Source organism: Chlorocebus sabaeus, chromosome 29, assembly GCF_047675955.1.
Source record: "Chlorocebus sabaeus isolate Y175 chromosome 29, mChlSab1.0.hap1, whole genome shotgun sequence".
NCBI classification, from domain to species: Eukaryota; Metazoa; Chordata; class Mammalia; order Primates; family Cercopithecidae; genus Chlorocebus; species Chlorocebus sabaeus.
The window spans coordinates 13,617,899-13,639,788 of record NC_132932.1 but is presented as its reverse complement, the minus strand read 5'-3'; positions in this window follow the sequence as shown (position 1 = coordinate 13,639,788).

Sequence of the window (21,890 nt, the reverse complement as noted above, 5' to 3'; positions counted from 1 at the left end):
ATGGAGCCTCATCTTGCCCTGTGGGCTCCACACTCAACTCTAACTGTAATGGCCTTCTTTCAAGCCTCCAAGCCTTTGCCCTTGCTGTGCACTCTGTCCATGGTGTGGCAATGGGAACAGGCCCCCTGAAGAAAACAGAGGGGAGAGCATTGGTATGGAGAAGACCCAGTTGCTGAGAGGCTATCATGCAGGAAAGGTCATCCATGTGGATAAGGAGGTGATCTAGGATGCTGAGAAGAAGTGGAGGGGATCACGCCTGTAATCCCAGCACTTTGGGAGGCTGAGGTGGGCAGATCACTTGAGGTCAGGAGTTTGAGACCAGCCTAACCAACATGGTGAAACCCCATCTCTACTAAAAATACAAAAATTAGCATGGCATGGTGGTGCGTGCCTGTAATCCTGGCTACTCGGGAGGCTGAGGCAGGGGAAACGCTTGAACCCGAGAGGCAGAGGTTGCAGTAAGCGAAGATCATGCCACTGAACTCCAGTCTGGGTGACAGAGTGAGACTCTGTCTCTAAATAAATAAATAAATAAAAGAGGAAGTGCAGGGGAAAAGACTCACGGTCACCTGACAAAGACTTTGGGGGATGTGCAGAAGAAACCCCAAAGTGTAGATGACAAACACAACATTAGAGGAGTGAGATATTCCAATGGCAGGAGCCCTAAGACACTGGGAGTTTTTGGCTCATGAAGAAAGATGTGGAAGCAGCCACGAAAAGCTAAGAGAGTGCTAATCCATGCCTTGGCCTGCCCTTCTTCCAGGACCCATGAAACCAGGACCACCACAGAATAAACAGCCTCCACTCGAGACAGACACAAAGGAAATGGAGACTTAAGCTCTCCCACTCTGCCTCTGGCCCCATTTCCCTTTTCTGAGCCCTCCCTCTGTCCTCTTTCCACAGTCTCTTTCTTTCCCCAGTCTCTTTCCTTCCCCCAGCTGCTTAGTGGCCTCCCCTGTAAAATAGGGATGGTAACATTGATCTTTAAAAAAGCCTCATATAGACTCTGGAATATGTATCCTAGAAAGATTCTCACACAGGGCCATAAGGAGACATACATGCTCATGATAGTGTAGTCTGAGCTAGCAGGGAGGTGGAGCACTGGAGGAACAGACTTGAGTCATGTAGAGAATGCACACTATGGAATATGATGTAGCCTTCAAAAAAGCAGATTGGATGTACACAGGGCAACATGGATAAGGTATAAAAACAGTTCTCCCAGCATCCAGGCTATGGCCTCAGAGTACAATTTCCCACTAATCAAAAATCAGAAATGGTTTTTGGAGAAATGACTGACTCTAGGTCTGAGGCAAGAAATGTGTAAGATGAGCCCGGAACATCTTATACCAGCCTGCAAGAAAGCTATCAAATACTAAAAAGGTGGTGTTAATAACAATTTTAAAGAAAAAGAAAAAAGAAAAAAAAAACTTGTAATGGCTCTCATCTGCCAAAGATAGGAGTTTGAGCATTGGTTGAATAATAACTGCAAATAATATAGTCAAAAGTGTTTGAATCCATGAGTTTTATATTAATCTTAGGCCTTATTTCTAGATCTTTGAAGGAACTCATTATTTTGAAAATTGATAAATAAAAGTATCAAGCACTTACCTTGCCTTTTCTATACAAACTATATCTCAATGTTACTAAAGAGTTAGTGGGGGAAAGTTTCCCTTTATAGAACATGCCAGCTAATAAATAAATGAAGAAGTGATAGAATTAGATTATCAACATTTTGTAACCCCTAAGGAAGTCATGGATGTAGGTACTGATCGTCAACGTTGCTAACATAACAACAACAAAAAAAAACACCTCAATATTAGACACCTCTTAATGGAAGTCTAAAAGTTTATATACTAAGTATTCCTGTACTTCAAAAATTAGACCTGCATCTGACCAAGCATCTATATAATTACCAATTTACAGGACATAGAGAGGACAGAGAAGCATGTTAAACAGCAGCACAGGGATACAGTCAGAAAAATTCAGACCATAGAAAACTCCCTGAATATATTACCTGATCTTCAACAAATAAATTGCAAGACAAAAAAGATCACAAACACAATGTATAAATCTTATTTGAATCTTGAGTCAAGTAACTAAATAAGATGAGACAATTGGGGAATGCTGATCAGCTGAATAGGTGATGATATTAAATGATCATTGCTAATATTAATATTTATGTATGATAATATGATACAGTGATTACATATTTTTAAAATACTTATATTTTAGAGGTACATACCAAAATACTGATGAAATAGCCATTCTGCAACTTACTTCAGAGCAATCTGTGAAGAGTAGGAAAAAATGGGTATAGACAAAATAAAATTGGCCGCAAGTTTGTACTTGACTTTGAGTGATAAGTACATTAAAGTTAATGATACCATTTGACTTTTGAAAATGTTTGAAATTCTTGCATGATAAAAAGTTTTTTAAACAGTAGTGAGTGAAAAAAGAATGAAAACAGGATGAAAGCTACCACACCATTCATGTAAATTTAAAATACAAACACACAAAACAACACGAATAAAAGAACATACATCAAACATATTAGAATGGTTGCTGTTAGTAAGACTGGAGAATGAACTTGGAGAATAAGATAAAAGGGTATAAAAATAAGTGAAGCAAGAGAGGGACATTGCACTGACCAACAATGAAGTATCATTAATCAACCAACCCTCAGAATCTGAGGCAAAAAAAATTTGTCACACAGTTGTGAGGATTGAATGAAATATGTGGGTACTGTTCCTGGCACAGTGCATGGTACATCATAAGACCTTAATAAATGTTTATTTCCCTCCATTCCCTCCACTTTCCACCATCTCCCTGCCCTGCCAAGGAATAATGTTATCTCATAAGTTAATTTACTTTAAGGCACTAAGCCCTGATAACAACTTTTCCTTCTGTTTCATCAGCTGAGGCTTACAAGAGAGGGCAATGCTTAAAAAATGAATCTCTAATAAGTGAAATTCTTGCATTCCAAGTCCTAAAGAAGGCCAACAGTGTCCATTGCAAAGGTGATTTTAGGAAGGTTCAGATCTGACCACCTGCCTACAACTCTTCAGAGTGACAGTTTGGACTCATTTCTATCTTCCTTCTTCTAAATCAAATGTATCTACACTAGAAAGTACACCAACTGGTAGCTCATCCCAGGAATCAGAGAACTCTGTGTTGTAGCTTGATCTTAGATGAGCATCAAAGTGAAATATTTATGTGCTGAATTTTGCTCTTCCACTTAACTGGAAAGATTTCCATTTCATGTGCCACCACCCCACATGCCAACCTCCACCATTTCCTCCTCTCTGACTCTTTAACCATAATTGCCATATTCTTTCCAAACAATATATGAACTTTTCATTCAAAAATTGTGTTCCAGGTGACTGGCTCACTGGGAATTACTCAGAGGTTGCCAATGACTCGCCCAATAAATCTGAAGCCCAGAAATTGACTTGGAGTCAGCGGCGCCTGACAGCTGCTCAGAGGCTGCTGGGGAAAAGAAGCAGGATCTACATTGGTTTATAATAGCCAGATGCTCCTGGCCCATCATATAAAGTTGGTGGAGTGAAAAGCAATCAATCCCTGGCTGCAGTTTGACCCCAGCAGGTCAAAGTTAAGTTTAGCTGTAAGCAGAGGGAAGGACGTTTCACCATGGGAATAGAACCCAGTCAATCAATGTGCATGTTTTAATCTAGCACATTCTACATATCCATCACTGTGCTAAAAGACACTGAGAAAGATTCACTCTAAGACCCCTGTGATATAGTTTGGATGTTTGTCCCCTTCCAGTCTCATGTTGAAATGTGATCCCCAATGTTGGAGGTGAAGTCTTATAGGAGGTGTTTGGGTCATGGGGGTGGATCACTCATGAATGGCTTGGTGACCTCCCATGGTAATGAGTTCATGCAAGAGCTGGTTGTTTAAAGAGCCTGGTATCGCTCTTGTTTCCTCTCTCATTATGTAACATCCCTGCTCTCCCTTATTGGTACCAAAAAGTGGGGCATTGCTATAAAGATACCTGAAAATGTGGAAGCAACCTTGGGCAGAGGTTAGATGAGTTTGGAGGTCTCAGAAAAAGATAAGAAGATGAGGAAATGTTTGGAACTTATTAGAGACTGGTTAAGTATTTGTGACCAAAATGCTGATAGAAATATAGACAGTGAAGGCCAGGCTGATGAAGTCTCAGATGGAAATGAGGAATTTATTGGGAACTGGATTAAAGGTCACCCTTATTACCCCCTAGCAAAGAGCTTGACTGTATTGTGTCCATGTCCTGGGGAGCTGTGGAAAGTTGAACTTAAGAGTGATGACTTCAGGTATCTGGTGGAAGTAATTCCTAAGCAGCAAAGCATTCAAGATATAGCATGGTTGCTTCTAACAGCCACTATCAAATACAGGAACAAAGAAATGACTTAAACTTAGAATTTACCATTAAAATGGAAGCAGAATATAAAAGTGTGAAAAATATCACAAGCCATGTGATAGAGAAGGAAACAGCACTTTCAGCGGAGGAATTCAAAAGGGATGTGGAGCGACCACTTACTGAAGAGATTAGAATGACTAAAAGGCAGCCAGGTGCTAATGGCCAAGAAAATGGAGAGAAGGCCTTGAAGGTATTTCAGAAATCTCTGGAATAGTCCCTCTCATCACAAGCCCAGAGGTCCAGGAGAATGGAATGGTTTGAGGAGCCAGGCTGGAGCCTGCTGCCCTGCTAAACTTTAGGACACAGCTCCACATATTCTAGCTGCTCCAGCTCCAACCAGAGCTCTAAGGGCATCAGTTAAAACTTGGGCTGCCACTTTAGAGGGTGCAAGCCATAAGCCTGGGCAGTTTCTATGTGTTGTTAAGCCTGTAGGTGCACAAAATACAAGAGCAAAGGAGGCTTGGCAGCTTCCCCTAGATTTCAGGTGTATGGGAAAGCCTGGGTAACCATGCAGAAGCCTGCCTCAGGGGTGGAGCCCCCAGAGAGAGACTCCACTTGGGCAGTCCCACGAGAAAATATGAGGTTGGAGTTCCCACACAGAGTCCCCACCAGGGCACTGCCTAGTGGAGCTGTGGGAATGGAAGTGCCACCCTCCAGACCCCAGAATGGTAGAGCCACAGGCAGCTTGCAACCTCAGCATGGAAAATTCACAGGGACAGAGCTGTTCAAGGTCTTGGGAGCCCATCCATCATACTAGGATGCAAAACATTGAGTCAAGGATTATTTTGGAGCTTTAAGGTTTAATGCCTGCCCTGCTGGAGTTCAGACTTGTGTGAATCCTGTTACCCCTTTCTTTTGGCCAATTTCTCCCTTTTGGAATGGGAATGTTTACCCAATGCCTGTACTGCCACTGTGTCTTGGAAGTAAATAACTTGTTTTTGGTCTTACAGGCGTATAGGTGGAAGGAACTTGCCTTGAATCTCAGATGAGAATTTGGACTTTGGACTTGATTGATTTGATGCAGGAATGAGTTAAGAGTTGGAGGCTCTTGAGAAGGGATGATTGTATTTTGCAATGTGAGAAGGACATGAGATTTGGGAGCCAGGGGTAGAATTATATGGTTTCTATGTTTATTTCCACCTAATTTCATGTTGAAATGTGATACCCAGTGTTGGAGGTGGAGCCTGGTAGGAGGTGTTTGGGTCATGGGGGTGGATCCCTCATGAATGACTTGGTGCTCTCTTTGCAGTAACGAGTTCATACAAGAGTTGATTGTTTAAAGACCCTGGCTTCTCTCTTGCTTCCTCTCTCGTGTGACATGCTGCTCCCCCTTCACCTTCTACCATGATTGTAAACTTTCTGAGGCCCCGCCAGAAGCAGATACTGGAACCGTACTTATTGTATAGTCTGCAGAACCATGAACCAAAGAAACCTCTTTTTCTTTACAAATTACCAAGCCTCGGGTATTCCTTTATAGCAACACAAAACAAACTAACACAACCTACTTTCAAAATGTGAATAATCTTATGAAGGACACAGAAAATTATACAGGACAACATAAAACAGTACCACTAAGTAATAGCATAACTACATGGCATCCATCTCTGTCTGGAATAACTTTTCCCACCTTATGGTGAGAACACCGCTACTGTCCTTATGGGTAGGTCTGAATTCTACACATGCCCAAATGCCACTACCTTCACAAATTCCTAGTGACTTATCTTGCCACTCATTTTTTTGTCGGACCCCTCCAAAGTAGCAGCCTGGGGCCTCCAGGACTCATTGAGGCCTCCTGCCCAATGGAACTTGGTGATAGGAGCCAGCCCTGCCCTCAGCCTACCCTTCATGTTAGAGAAGAAGATGAGAGAGGAGTCAAGGTGGCTTCTAAGGGTCTCCACATTGGGGTGGGAGAGTGAAGTCCTCTCTGTAACTCCTTCCTTCTTCAAAATAACCCAGAGTTATTTTGAGCAGATACCATGTGCACATTATCCAAATGACTTTAGGACCACTGACAGGAGTGAATAAGTGACAAAATCATCCAGGAACATAGGCAAGAAGTTTTTCCTTATGTTGTCAGACTCAGACTACTTTCTGAGTCATTAATCCTCCCTCTGGCAGGTTAGGATTAGATTCTGCTGCGACTGGACCACTCAGCCACATTTGTATTGTTCAGAACAATGTCAGAATAGCACAGCTCAGAGGTCTAATATCTGTCACAAACCGTTCCTGGATTCATTCTTCTCTCTGCTTATTCCAAGCCTTCTGAGCAAGCAAATGAAGGCTTTCACCCGTAAGTGATTGAGTTACCTAAGCAAACTGACCAGAAAAGGTTGGAAACAAACAAAATAAAAGCAAAAAATTTGAATTTAGCAAAAGGAATTGTACAGTAGGGAATGGCTTATCAATCTGAGAAAGTCAAGGGCAGATGTTAAGAAAATTAACTTAAGCATTTTTCATGCATCAGGGGCTCCATGTTAGCTAAATGCCTTAGAGTACTGGATGGAGCATTGTCTTTAGAGAAAGAGAATCCTTACACAATTCAGGACCACCTCTCGAGGATGCATGACACAGACCATGAACCTGGCCATCCCCACACTCAGCCATCTTCTCTTTGAACACCATGATGAAGCACAACCCAAGGACAATGATTTTATTTTCTAAAGTCCATCACTTAGGATAACCATTATGCAAACAACCAAAATTGCCTCTCTTAAGCAAAGTGGAAATCCATTAGAAAAACACAGGATGGCTTACAGCATGCAATGTAGACCTGAACCATCAGCCCAAGAAAAGTCAGGCACCAGACCCTTAGAGGTCTGGGGAGCTGGGGCTGATTGGCAGCTCACTGGGGCCTCACTGCTGATATAAATATGGAACCCAAACATTTCCTCCTCCTACTCAGGACTCAAGGTCCACGGGCCGAGCTGGGCGGCTCATGCCTGTAATCCCAGCACTTTGGGAGGCCAAGGCAGGCAGATTGCTTGTGCTCAGGGGTTGGAGACCAGCCTGGCAACATGATGAAATCGCATCTCTACAAAAAAAAAAAAAAATGACTCAAGGTCCTCAAAGTGAGGGACTTTCTGCCTCAGCCTGCAGCCTAGGTGGGTAGGACATTTTGATTGAAAGCCCCAAAAGCCAGCACGCATTGGGGAAAAGATATTTCCTTTGGGAAACATTACAACAAAAATGGGAAAGGAAGCTGGTTGGGCAAACAACACTCACTCACTTTGCCACCGCTTATCAAGTTCCACGCAAGAGAGAATAAATAAGGTGCCAGAGCACATTTTCACATAATTTCACATATTAATGTAAAAAAAGTCCTCCTAAATGGCTGTGTTTCTGAGATAAATTCACTTAACTTCCCTGAGAATCATTTTCCTCAACTACAAATGAGAAAGTCGGGCCTGATAAGAATTTTTCAAACTGAAAGTGCCTCAGGCAAGAATAAACTCTCTTGGTATAAATATAGATTATAAACCCAATATAATGGCCAAAGAGCTTAATTGCAAAGGATTCTGAGGGTCAATGTCAATGTCTGAGTGGTGTCTGAGGACACAGGATGGTCACAGAAGCGGGCTGAAGGTCACGCTCTGTCCATCAATATTGTTCTTGTGTAAAGACAATGAATCAGAAAAATGCCATCAGCCAGATTCTGGTGAAAATTCAGGAAGCTGGACAATGCTGGCAACATGAAGGCACATATCTAAAAGAAAGTAGTAAGAAAGAGGGCAGCAAAGACAGAAAACTTTGAGACAGAACTGTCTTTTGAAATAAAGAATGCAGTGCATAATCCTCTCTTCAAACTCATCATGGGATTTGCCCACTTCTAGTCTGAATATTAGGCTGTCTCCTAAATTACAGTGTGGCTGACTCTGCTGGCAACAGCAAGAGGGGGTAGAGGTACTTTAGTCACACATTCCCCTAGTCTCCATCAACCCACTATCACTACCACCTTTTTTTGACATGGGGAAACTGAGACTTTCTCAGTCTTACTAAGGCCAGCATGAATACAGCGTCAGAACAAAATCCTTCCAACCTGATTGCTGTCCCAAAACTCCCTACCCTAGAAAAAAACAAAATTTTTTTTTTTTTTTTTTTTTTTTTTTTTTTTTTTTTTTTTGAGCCAGAGTCTCACTCTGTTGCCCAGGCTGGAATGCAGTGGTACCATCTCAGCTCACTGCAACCTCCGCCTCCTGGGTTCAAGCAGTTTTCTGCCTCAGCCTCCGGAGTAGCTGGGATTACAGGTGCCCGCCACCATGCCCAGCTAATTTTTTGTACTTTTAGTACATATGGGGTTTCACCATCTTGGCCAGGCTGGCTTTGAACTCCTGACCTCATGATCCACCTGCCTCAGCTTCCCAAAGTGTTGGGATTACAGGTATGAGCCACCGCATCTGGCCGAAAAAAATTGTTTAAGTTACCATTGGATGTCCCCCTAAGAAGGTCTAAGCAGCTTGGACACTTCCGGCCACACTGCTATGCAATTTACAACCCAATGGCCGATGCTCCTGAAATCCAGACACACAATATTGAAATGCATTCAGTGGTTATTGTAGAGTTTAGTTAACCAGATGCTCAATTTAATTATCCTATGTGCCAGTGGCCACTGGTCAGTAGCCCATATTAGCAAGGCTCGGCTCTCAGGACCTCTGATTTTATAGCGTTGATGGAACAGACTCATGTGAGGCTTTGTCTTTTAGGACATGCTCCTTCTCATCATGCAGCTGGCCAAAGAGAGGCTGAGGGTGGAAGGGGGAGTCCCTTACTGAACGTTTGACCTAAATGGTATAATAATAGTTATCTTTTATCTCCGCTTCACAGTTTATCAATAAGGCATGCGGCAACTTTGTCACCAATGGGAAAACATGGAAGCAGAGAAAGGAAAATCTCCATGGAGATATTTCTGTCCTTGGCACAACCCGAAGAGGCAAACACCAGCTGTCAAACTGGGCTGTCTTCAAGAGGCTCCAGCCCCTCAGTGCCCATCTATGGTAACTCTAAGATTCAAGGAGTGAGAGGGTGTGGTTGTGGGGTTACTGGTTAATGCGCCTTTGGACCAGTGGAGCATGTGGGCTGGTGTTTCTCCTCCTCTCTGGAGTGGCCCATTACAAAGTAATCCTTGCTGTTTGTTTGCCATTGCTTTGGACTCAAAAACTCCACCCCCACAATCTGCCCAGCCCTCTCCCAGTCCAGCCATGACTGTGGACTTCTCCTGATCAGCCTTCATCACCAGAGGGCTCAACGTAGCAACAGGAAGGGAAGCCAGCCACAGGGTCCACAGCAGGAGGAAAACACAACCAAGAAAGGGAAAGGTTGTGTTATGGGCCATGTGTGCCTACGTGACCAGCAACACCTCTAGTGTCCTTTTGGTAAGAGCCTTCAGCTGCTGTGGGATCTGCAGAGGATAGGCAGATAGATAGACAGAGAGAGAGAGAGAGAGATGATAGATAGATACATAGATATACATATATGTGTTTGGGTGAGGTTGGGTGAGGAGGAAGGGACAAGATGGAGGAAGGTGAACAAGATGGAGCAGTCCCTGTTGTTTCCAGGTTCTTCATCACAGATTTTCCTGCGCCCGGGAAAAGAACCAAATCAACTGAGCATGCGCAGAGTGACGTCAAGCCGAGGACACCGAAATTCAAGAAGCCACTCCTACACACACGCCCCAAACTCCTCCCCTTCCAGCTCCCAGGCATAAAAGTCTGCTGCCGGTAAGTGCCGGTGTGACTTCTTCGGCCCCCACATTTGTGGACCGGAGAACATCACCCGAGAGCACCGGCACGACTTCCCTGGTCCCCCCACACCTGAGGACCAGAGAACCTCACCCAAGAGTGTGTGCATATTTGCAATAAAAGACTGCCACTTTCTTACGTACTTTGGCCTCATGTTTAATTACTTAGCTCTCCTAAATTAAGTTACATTAAATTAAATTAAAACAATATGTATATATACATATATGAGGCACAGTTTTGCTCTTGTTGCCCAGGCTGGAGTGCAATGGCGCGATCTTGGCTCACCATCTGCCTCCTGGGTTCAAGTGATTCTCCTGCTTCAGCCTCCCTAGTAGCTGGGATTGCAGGCATGCACCAACACGCCTGGCTAATTTTTTGTTTTTAATAGAGACGGGGTTTCTCCATGTTGGTCAGGCTGGTCTCAAACTCCCAACCTCAGGTGATCTGCCCCCTCAGCCTCCCAAAGTGCTGGGTTTACAGGCATGGGCCACCATGCCTGGCCACATATATGTATGTTTTATATACAATTTATATGTTAATATTTTATATACATATTTATATTTTATACATACATTTATTTTTATATCTATACATTTATAATACTTCATATATTTATTATTTGCATATTTTACTTGTATTTTTCCCTGTTTTTATGTGTATAGAAATATAAAGTGTTTTTTTTTTAATGAATCCAGGCTTAATAAGTCATATCACATGAGGAGGAATCAAGTTTCCTGGGAACCACAGGGTTTGGACTACAGGAGGTCAGTGCTGGAGGGAGAAAAGTTTCCAAGAGAACCAAAGGCAAAAGTTGAGGCCACTAGGAAATGCTCCTTCTCTTTCTCTCTGTGTCACCTGCCTGTGCCTGTCTGCCCACCCCCAGCCTGACATCTTCATAGGTCCCTGTGGGGAAAAGAAAGAAAGATCAGACTGTTACTGTGTCTATATAGAAAGAAGTAGACATCAGAGACTCCATTTTGTTCTGTATTTGAGATGCTGTTAATCTGTGACCCTACCCTCAACCTTGTCCTTGCAAGAGACATGTGCTATGGTGACTCAAGGTTTAAAGGATTTTGGACTGTGCAGGGTGTGCTTTGTTAAACAAGTGCCTGAAGGCAGTTTGCTGGTTAAAAGTCATCACCATTCTCTTAACCTCAAGTACCCAGGGATACGCACACTGCCAAAGGTCGCAGGGACCTCTGCCTAGGAAAGCTAAATATTGTCCAAGGTTTCTCCCCATGTGATAGTCTGAAATATGGCCTCATGGGAAGGGAAAGACCTGATCGTCCCCCAGCCTGATACCCGTGAAGGGTCTGTGCTGAGGAGGACCGGCACAAGAGGAAAGGCGGCCTCTTGGCGGTTGTTGGCAGCTGAGCTAGAGAAAAGCATCTGTCTCCTGCCCGTCCCTGGGCAATGGAACATCCGGGAGGCGGAGCTTGCAGTGAGCTGAGATCCGGCCACTGCACTCCAGCCTGGGCGACAGCGTGAGACTCCGTCTCAAAAAAAAAAAAAAAAAAAAACCAATTGTATGCTCTGTTTACTGAGAAAGGAGAAAACCGCCTTAGGGCGAAAGCCAGGACTTGCTAGCGCAATGCTGCTCTTTATGCACTAAAAAGGTTTATGGAGATGTTTACATATGCATATCAAGGCACAGCACTTTTCCTTAAACTTATTCATGTCACAGAGAACTTTATTCACATGTCTAACTGCTGACTTTCTCCCTATAATGATCCTATTATCCTGCCACTTCCTTTTCTTTAAGATGGTAAAGATAATTATCAATAAATACTGAGGGAACTCAGAGACCGGTGCTGGCGTGGGTCCTCTGTATGCTGAGCGCCGTCCCCTGGGCCCACTTTTTCTGTCTCTATACTTTGTCTCTGTGTCTTATTTGTTTTCTCAAGTCTCTCGTCCCACCTAACGAGAAACGCCCACAGGTGTGGAGGGGCAGGCCACCCCTTCAGGTCCCGAGTCATTTTACATCTCTTCCTCTACTTTACTTATCTTTTACTTCTACATGCAATCAATCCTCATTTCACCAGTTATCGACTTCATTATCACTGTTTTTTCAGATTATCAGTTGAAAAAGTTTTATGTAAAGTGAATATTTGTAAATCATAATATTTTCCATTGTCATTTCAGAGATATGGTTCAACAGGGGAAAAAATTTTGACATATGTAGTAAAAATCACAGACAAAACCTACATCTTTAAAAGAATATTCTCTCTTCAACTGAGTATGATTTATGTGTATGTGATTCTCCCACTGGACATTTTCAAGAAAAGTTAGCCAAACAGGCAATCAATTAGAAGGAGCACTCCATGTTAAAAGTATATTTATTATTTATGAACCATCTTTCTTGATCGATTGGCTTCCATTTATTGGTTTTTCTCAAAGACACAATGTAAATTGACGACTTAAGCATTCATACTCATAACCATGTGTCCAGATACTCAATGGAAACTGCCTGTAAGCCTGCTAGGCAGTGGCTACTGGGAAGAGATCCTCTCTACCCTCCCCTCCTCCATGGTATGGGTCATTGGTCCTGACTTTCCCTACATAACTCCACCCCTTAATGACTCCCCAGGTTATGAGGCAGCCTTTTTTAGGGCTGACTCTGTCCTGCTTCTCAGCCCTAAGAGTCACATTCACTCCTCGAACTATATCTGCTCTTGCCCTCTTCCAGGACCGAGTTTCTGCCCAGCACAGGCTTGTCCACGTTTTCCTTGACCCCTGGCAGCAACTATCTGGTCTGTGGGTTTATTTGTCAAATGCTCAGAGCAAAGGATAAAAATATTACTCTTTCTTTAAAATCACATGTTACCATTATGCTAATAGCTGCTTATGATCTTTTTGGTTCTACTTTTCTAGGCGGGGATATCCAGTGGGTTTTGGGGGAAAGGGGGTTCTTTTTTTTCAAACCCAATATTGTAAGCACTTTGGCGATCCTATCACATTTTCTGCCTTGGATTAGCAGGTGTGCAAGAACAACACTTTCCAACAATCTGTCACTGAAATCAAATCTCCCTAAAACTCAGGTGGAAGCAACTGATAAGGCTCACAGCATCCAAAAGTCAAGCCTAAAGGCATGTGAATCTGTTCCAGACCAAGCAACAGCCAAAGCCTGGGAAACAAAACTAGCAGCACAATCACATGAAAAGTTTTACTAAATGATACTTATCTTTATGTGCAATGTGCTTTGATATTATCCAGTCTGTTCTATTTTATTTGTAAAAACTGGTTGCACTCATTAAATTGATTTCACTATTGGGCTGCATCCCATAGTTTTGAAAGCACTGCTTTTACCCATCCTAGCTAAAGAATTAAAGCTAGTTAATGTCCTCAATAACAGGTTGAGAGTCAAGTAGTAAAAACACTGGAGACCTGGGGCCAAATCCCTGCTCTTCTACTGTCTTGTTGAGCAGGGGAGGATGCATCACTCAGCCTTGCTGTGCCTCACTTTCCATCTAAAATTGAAGTTGCCTGCTCTAACTCACAGGTCTATTAGAGGGATCTAATGAGATGAAAGACAGGTCTATTAGAGAGATCTAATGAGATGAAAGATGGAGAGCACTTTGAAAATATTCAAGGACCATTCAACTGTAAAGGGGTGGCGTCAGTCATTGAGAAGAAAGAAGGGCAGAATAATCTGTTTGTTTTCACATGCTGCTTCTCTACAACTCAGCTGGGTTGCTTCTAGATCAGGCAGAGCCAAGGTGGGAGTTGAAAACAGCTGGAGTCATCACTCTGACTAGTCCTAGTGATTGAAACCAAGAAGAGGAAGAAAACGAGGGGATACTGACAAAGAGAAGGAATGTGTAGCACATCCTGAAATAAGCATCATCTTATTGGCCAGCAATTTACCACTGAGCCACCAGCAACCAGGAACCAATGGCTCAATGCCCTACACTCTGAGATACCACAGACTCACCCAATACTATTACATATAAAAATATATGTCATAGGCCCAGTGCAGTGGCTCACAGTGTAGTCCCAGCACTTTGGGAGGCCGAGGCAGGCAGATCATGGGGTCAGAAGATCAAGACCATCCTGGCTAACATAGTAAAACCCCGTCTCTGCTAAAAATACAAAAAAAATTAGCCAGGCATGGTGGCAGGCGCCTGTAGTCCCAGCTACTCGGGAGGCTGAGGGAGGAGAATGGCGTGAACCCGGGAGGTGGAGCTTGCAGCAAGCCTAGATCTCGCCTCTGCACTCCAGCCTGGGCGACAGAGCGAGACTTGGTCTCAAAAATATATATATACACACATATATATATGTATGTATGTCATATATTGTACATGCTATATATTGTGTTATATAAAATATTATGTTATATACTATATATACTACATATACAATATGTTATATATATGTTATGTTATACATACTACATATACTATATATTATGTAGACTATGTTCTAATACATATATAACTGAAACATATGTATAATTGAAATACACACACACACACACACACACACACGAAACAGAGTCTCTGTTGACAAATTTCCTCATAGTGCTACTGATACTAAGCCAATAGCTCCCTCTCTCTCAAGATCCACGAGCTCTCAAAAGCACTGGTCACTTTGTTAGGGAGAATCTTCCCTGCAGATGCAGAAGCTTGGGATGTGTTCCATCTGATGTTGTCTGACTCCCACCATCAATCAAAGACCAATTCTAATTGGGCCAGATGATTTGGCAATCTTTAAGCCATTAGCCACTGTTTACATATGCCTTCTGCGAAGTAATTCCTATCCCAACAAGACTTGGAGTTGAATTTCTCTTTACTATGGAGATGTCAAACTCAAATGCCTGCAAGGGCCCAGGTCTATGCTATAAATAAGGACAGGGGCCATGTATAGGAGCCCTTCCATGTCACTGTGGAGTGCTGGGACTGCAACCAGCCTACCTGTGCTCTCCCATCCCATCAAAGGGGGCGGCCAATGCCCAGCTCCAGCTGACCGTTGGCCTGTATCTCCAGATTTTCCAGTGTTCCAAAAGAAGTCAAAAATCTGGATTTTTACATGAAAGCGCCTAATTCTTAAATGATCACTCAATTAAACAGAGAGAAAGAGAGAGAGAGATAAAAGAAAATATATAGAATTCAACCTGTGAACATCCAAGTAATGGCCTCTGCTTTTCCATCAAAAGATCAGAATTAGATGAGTTTTTGCCTATTACAGTACCTCATTCAAAAGTAACTGCCAAATTCATTTAGTGTTTTGTTTTTAGTTGTTCATACTGTTTTAGCCCAAGTTTTCTGAAAAACAGAGCCTGAGGCTGGGTACGGTGGCTCACGCCTATAATTCCAGCACTTTGGGAGGCTTAGATGGGTGGATTACTTGAGTCCAGGAGTTCGAGACCAGCCTGGGTAAAATGAAGAGACCCCATGGTTCTATAAAAAAATAGAAAACTTAGCTGGTGTGGTGGCATGCCTATAGTCCCAGCTACCTGGGAGGCGGAGGTGAGAGGATCACCTGAAACTTGGGAGGTCAAGGCTACAGTGAGCCATGATTGTGCCACTGTACTCCAGCCTGGGCAACAGAGCAAGACCTTGTCTCAAAGAAAAAAAAAGAAAGAAAGAAAAAGAAAAGAAAACAGAGCCTGAGGTAAGGATTAAGGTGCTTGCACTTTATTTGGAAGACACTGCCCCTGAATTTAAGGGTGAGGAGAAGAGGAAAGGACTCACAGAAGGAGGTACAGCTGTCCAGAGTGTTACCTCTGATCCATAACAATTCACACAAAGACACAACAGGTTACCAGGTAAGAGGATTCACTCCACACATGGGGACTCAGACCGGCTCTCAGACAGTCCATGGGAGCACAGGGAGGGGAGCTCATCTGCCAGCTCCAGAGCAGAGGTATAACCCAGAGATGCCTGGGACACAGATGTGATCCTGACAATGCATGTCTCCTCACCTGCGAGCTTTTGCTGCCTCACTCACCTCACCCTGGTCCCAGTCCTGGCCAGCTCATTCTGTCTTCTGTTTCCCACTAATCAATGTCCACTCCACAGGGTGAACCTCCCCTGAGCTTACAGATGCCAGACCATGCCTACAGTCATGCTTCTGCTTATTCAGGTCCAGAAATGGCAGGAAGAACCAGAAACTCCAGGCATACGGCTGATTGGCCACCGGCACGGCAGCAGGGAAGAAGAGGTCCCAGCATTCACAAGGCAGGTGACCATCGGCCCCCAGTGGTGGCTACAATATAGTCCAGGAAGTGGTAGGTGCCTTTAGAAAGAAATAAGGCAATTAAGAGAATCTGAGATAGTGCAGACAGTCCAAAGAATAGACATGTTAAGAAATATCAAATTAGACTGAACACTTTAAAAAGAGAGAAGACACAAATTACAGTATCAGAAATGAGAGAGGGAACATCACTACAGATCCTAAAGACAATAGAAGGATAATTTAGTAACATTATGAGTGACTTTAGGCCAATAAATATAACAACTTAGATGAAATAGACAAATTCCTTGAAAAAAACTACTAAGATGATATAGCCCAAGGCTACAGAATAAATCTGAAACTTCAATTACAAATCAAAGAAAAATGCTGCAGTGTGCAATCTTACACTTTCTCCCTTTTTCAAAGCCATTAACATCAGAACATTCATAAATGTGTGAAGTCACATAACTTAAATAGAAAATGCTTTAAGCCAAGATCTCAGAAAAGAGACTCAAATGGTAGGTTATTTGATAGATTTAACATGAACACAAAAAAAGGGCTAATAAAAATCAGTCAAGGAAGTTGAGTGGATGAACAAATCTGGAGAAGAATCCAACAACATTAGAGCAGTACCCCATTGCTCCGAAAAGCTTAATCCAGAAAAATACTGTGAGGACAGCTGGTTGCAAGGTCTTTGACATAGAGATGGCAAACTCAGATGCCCACAGGGGTTAGAGACCAGCTAAGATGATTATCCCCATGCAACTGCATAGCTCCAACCGGTTTTGCACCCCAAGTATGGTCAGGGATTCTACATTTTCTGGATTGGTATTTGAAATCTCCCAATGTTTAAATGTTGGCTCAAAAAAAAAAAAAAAAAAAAAAAAACTATGTGGGCCAAACAAAACACATCAGCAAGCCAGGGACAGCCTGCAATCTACCCATGGCCTGTACTTCATACTTTGCTTTTAGAGGGTGAGGTGTGGAGGGAGGAGATTGGAGGTAGTTTTTGTTTGACTGGTTGCTCGGATTTTTTAATATATTTTGAAAAGAGAACTGGACAAGGTGACTCACACCTACAATCCCAGCACTTTCGGAGGCCAAGGCGGGTGGATTACCTGAGGTCAGGAGTTTGAGAACAGCCTGGCCAACATGGTGAAACCCAGTCTCTACTAAAAATACAAAAAATTAGCTGGGCGTGGTGGTACATGCCTGTAATCCCAGCTACGCAGGAGGCTGAGGCAGGAGAATCGCTTGAACCTGGAAGGTGGAGGTTGCAGTGAGCCAAGATGGTGCCATTGCACTCCAGCCTGGGCGACAAGAGCAAGACTCCACCACAAAAAAAAAAAAAAAAAAAAAAAAAAGAAAGAAAGAAAGAAAAAAGAAAGAAAGAAAAGATGAAAGGTCAAGTTGTGGAATTTTTTTTCTTTATTTTTCACAACCCTTGGGATATGGAGATTTCAAAGAAAGGAAAGCAGCCACCATCAGATATGCCAGCCCTTTCTCCAACCTGCCCCCAGGATCCAGCAGATATGGAGCTAAATCCTAAAATGTGAAGAGGTTGGGTTTCTGCTCTTCCCTTCAGGCTGCCGCCAACTCACTGCCCTGTCTCCAGTTTTTGAAACACAGAGGTGATTTTCTTAACTGCTGTTTCCGTATGGCTAAGTCACATGGGGGTAAGGGCAGAAATGAACGCCGAGGTTTCATTTGACTGTGATAAGATGTTATCATGTGTCGGGAAACAAGATGAAAGCCAATGTGCCTAGAGAGTCCTGAGAAGGCAGATTAACTTGTGCCTCCAAGCCCAGGCACTGGGGTCCCTGGCTCCTGTTGTCTTCTGGGTTTGCCTGTGACGGCCACCTGTTCAAGCTCCAATGGGCCAACCCAAGGTAGTCAGGGCTTTCTCAAGGAGAAACATCAGATGAGCACAGATTACTTTTTAGAGAAAGCCTGCTACTAAAGAGCCATTTTGCATCAGCACTCAGCCTCCCAATGGCCAAAGAACTTTCCCAGTATCGCCCAAAGCTGGGTGGCTGCATTGCATGCACCTGAGGTGAAGGGGGCTCAGGAGGGCGAGGGCAACAGGCAGCTGCTGCATACCCCGACGTGGCAAAGAGGGGCTGAGAGCATTGGGTGGAGCCCATCAGAATGCAGATGGGATGCTGAGAAAACTTCCTCCAAGTCATCCACTCAGTGCACTTTAATCAGGGTTGGCTGAGTTCCCTGCAGATCCAACTCCCTGCGAAGCTGAAGCTACCCTGAACAGCTCAGGCCCCAATTGTCCATCTCCTGTGTGCGACTCCATCCAGGACACTCAAACCACAATTTTCAGCAATAATAATCAGTAAGCTTGCAGCAAAAAGCCTCTTCCCAACAGCTCAGACAGGGAGCAGAGGGTTTTGAGGGCATGTCCTTGCTCTCCAGGCCTCCTGCCTTCACGTCCCCTGGCCACTGACAACTGGTACTGTGACTTTAACCAACCCCCAATCAAGCTGCGCCTGCGGGGAAGACAGGAAGAAAAGCGGGCTTCACAGGAAAGGTCAGCAAGGAGCCGAGTGGTTTCTCCAAGTGACTCATAGGCTGTATGAAGACTCCAGGTGTTGAGGAAGGAAAGAACCGTCAAAAGTAAACCTACAGACAAATTAAATTTAACAGAGTTTAATTGAGCAAAGAATGATTCGAAAATCAGGCAGCTCCCAAACCAGAGTAGGTTCAAAGAGACTCTGATGCTGTCATGTGGTCAAAGAAGATGTATGAACAGAAAAAGGACATTAATATACAGAAAATGGAAGTGAAGTACAGAGACAGCTGGATCAATTACAGCTTAGCATTTGCCTTATTTGAGCACAGTTTGAAGAGCTAGCTGCCTTTGATTGGTTGCAACTCAGTGATTGGTACAAGAATAGATTACAGCCTGTTTACATATCCAGTTAGGTTACAATTCACTATGTATAGAGAAGCCTTTAAACCAAACTTAAAATACGTAGGAGGCAACTTTAGGCTAAACTTAATTTAACAATTCTCTGCTTATGGCCAGGCATGGAGGTGCACACCTGTAATCCCAGCACTTTGGGAGACCAAGGTGGGTGGATCACCTGAGGTCAGAAGTTTGAGACCAGCCTGGCCAACGTGGTGAAACCCCATCTCTACTAAAAATACAAAAATTAGTGGAGTGTGCTGGCACGCGCCTATAATCCCAGCTACTTGGGAGGCTGAGGCAGGAGAATCGTTTGAACCAGGAGGGCAGAGGTTGCAGTGAACTGCGATCACGCCACTGCACTCCAGCCTGAGTGACAGAGTGAGACTCCATCTCAAAAAAAAAAAAAAAAAAAAAAAACCTCTCCTCCTTTGGTCAAACTTGAAAGGCTGATCAAAACTTGAGGCACTGACATCGCTCTGCCACCGTCATAAATGTGATCTCAAGTACAACCGGGAAATATTAAACGGTGGGTTTTGTAAAGTGGAAGCAAGGACTTCAGGTTACTTTTTTGTAAGGGTTAGAGCAGAGGGGACCTTGTTATGCTGGAATCTCCTGCTTTCAGGAGAGAAGCAAAACCTAGTCTGTTTTGGGATCTATCTGCTTCCTTAAAGTTTCCATTTGATTATGTCACATTTAACATGAGACTCTGTTTGGTCTGGTCTATTGGGGCCTAATGCACAAGTTCAGTCCAAAACAATGGACTCCCAAAATTGTGTTTAAAAATTCCCCCTTTTGGTCAGGTTGTCACTGAAGTGAGACTGTGGCCAAAACTTAGGGTTTTCACACCACTCTCAGTTACCATCATTTTGGGTTTCCAGTCTTAGCATGTCATTTACAGCTTATGGTGCCCTCACGGTCACACATTTCTTTGAGTTGTTTTTTTTGTTTGTTTGTTTTTGAGACAGAGCCTTGCTCTGTCACCCAGACTGGAGTGCAGCGGTGCGATCTCAGCTTACTGCAACGTCCGCCTCCTGGGTTCAAGTGATTCTCATGCCTCAGCCTCCCGACTAGCTGGGACTACAGGTGTGCACCACCATGCCCGACTAATTGTGTGTGTATGTGTGTGTGTGTGTGCATGTATTTTCAGTAGAGACGGGGTTTCACCATGTTGGCCAGGCTAGTCTCGAACTCCTGACCTCAGGTGATCTGCCTGCCTCAGCCTCCCAAAGTGCTGGGATTACAGGCGTAAGCCACCGTGCCTGGCCCATTTCTTTGAGTTTTTGTTGTTCCAGTAGAAGACAGACCATTTGATATTTTACAGGTGGCTGCATGAAAACATTTAAAACTTGAGAGACTACTATTGTGACTATCCAGAGGATACTTTCAAGAGTTTGGAGTACGGGCCCTAGCCAGGGTCCCCATGAACCAAACCAACTAAAATCAAATAGATCAAAGAATGAGATAAAGAATCTACTCATTTCAACCAAGCAATCAGTTCATGAATCCCCTACAAGTGAGTCTCTATAATACCTGATGTGTTCCTCCATGTGCGACAATAAGTGTCAGCAACTGCACAGATGCTTCTCTGTTTAGCCAGTAAGTAATCTAGAGCAATTCCATTATCTAGCACAACTCTAGCAGATATCTTAAAGTCTGTTGTGTAACCATAGGCTTTGCAGTACAATCTTCTATGAGCTTATTATTATGGATAATTTCCTTTTTTTTTTTTTTTTTTTTTTTTTTTGAGACAGGGTCTCACTCTGTCACCCAGGCTGGAGTGCAGTGGCGCGACCTTGGCTCACTGCAACCTCCACTTTCCCAGCTCAAACCATCCTCCCACCTCAGCCTCTGAAGTAGCTGGAGCCACAGGCACTTGATAGATAAAGTTTTCATTATTGCCTCATTTACTCCAAACCACAGAAAAAGAGATCTAACAAATGATATCCATCCAGGAGCATGTTCTCTTTAACCTATGATGTAGGTTAAGAGGAGTGAATCAATGATCTGTTTCTAACTGATTTTGAAGCAACAAAGGCACCATTAAAATTTCTCCCCCATTTTGGCCCTTCATCTTCCATTTATCAAGGCATATGCTTGCCCATGTATAAGGCTGGCTGCAAAATCCTCCGCAAAAAAGTATACCCCATGACAGCACACAAGAGACCCCTTTTTCAGTTCTATTGTTCACAGACGCATGAGAAATAAGGAAAAAAACGAGAGATGAGGGTCTCATGATAGCAAAGAATTCATGATCCATGATCTTGGGAAAGCTATCCACATCTGTCATGCTGTCTGCTTCTCAGAAGCAACTTTCCTGGTCTCTTCCTCATCTTTACTCTAAGGTCTCCAATTGGTGGACAGTTCCATGAGTTGGGGGAGAGGTGCCTTGTAAGTGGTGAGATTATGAACACACATTTCAAGGTCCTGAAGTTTTGCTGCAGTGCAAGTGGCAAGGGCATTCTTTCTCTGATATTGTTTTCAGAAGGTCCAATATTCATGTTCTAGATCATGAAGGGTTTGATTGTCCTCATGATCAACGAAGGACCAAAATGGGGGAGAAATTTTATTGGTGCCTTTGTTGCTTCAAAATCAGTCAGAAACAGAACATTGATCCACTCCTCTTAACCTAGTTAGTAGATCATGA